The following is an 803-nucleotide window of genomic DNA, read 5'->3' on the forward strand; positions in this document are numbered from 1 at the left end:
CGACTGGGACGGCCGCCCATTGGTTCCTAGGCCCGGGCGCAGGGCGCAGGCCCGCGGTCCCTGGTGGAGGGTCCCAGCCAGGCTCGCTGCAGACTGTGTGGCGATTGCTGACGCTGGAGTTTTAATTTTCAGTTGTCACTCTCTTTTGGGTCCACAGCCCCGTCGTTTGCCTGCAGTGTAAATCATCAAGGTGTAAACTATGGTGTGCACGCTATGTGAGGGATGTTTTGGGTGGTGAGCGTCTCATCAGCAGGAGAGGCTCAAGGTCTTCAAAGAGGCCTGGGGGCTCTTGGAGGAGCTTTACCAAATAGCAGATGTATCATCCAGTATAGCAGGTTATCCAAACAGCAGGTGCGTTACCGGGCCTTGTGCAGGACAGAGAGAGGAGCTTGCTCTGGGGCTGAGCGACCCTTTAGGTTGTCAGTCTTTGTGCTGTGATGCCAGGAGGGAGTCTGGCACAAGATATCTTCAAGTTTTTGCTGATGTTTCTGAGAGCAAGAAAAAATTGAAATAGTTTTATTCTCTCCTTCCTCTGCTCCGCCCCCACCTCATTCTTGGGAGGTGCAGGTTATCAGTGGGATCTGGGAAAAGCCAGTGGCAATTTTTAAACTAAAGAGGCAGCCTCCCAAATATAAACAGGCTGACAACTGCCATGTAGTACAGCCCAACCTTGCTTTTCTGAAAAATATCCCAGTAAAATTGATCTTTTACTTATTTGAAAGACAGGTTCAGTATCTGCAAGCACAGGATAGTCCTTACATGTTTAGTGTGGAAAGACTTTTTGCTTTACTTAACCCCACATG

The sequence above is a fragment of the Galeopterus variegatus genome, unplaced genomic scaffold (genome assembly GCF_000696425.1).
Source record: "Galeopterus variegatus unplaced genomic scaffold, G_variegatus-3.0.2 Scaffold964, whole genome shotgun sequence".
Taxonomy (NCBI): domain Eukaryota; kingdom Metazoa; phylum Chordata; class Mammalia; order Dermoptera; family Cynocephalidae; genus Galeopterus; species Galeopterus variegatus.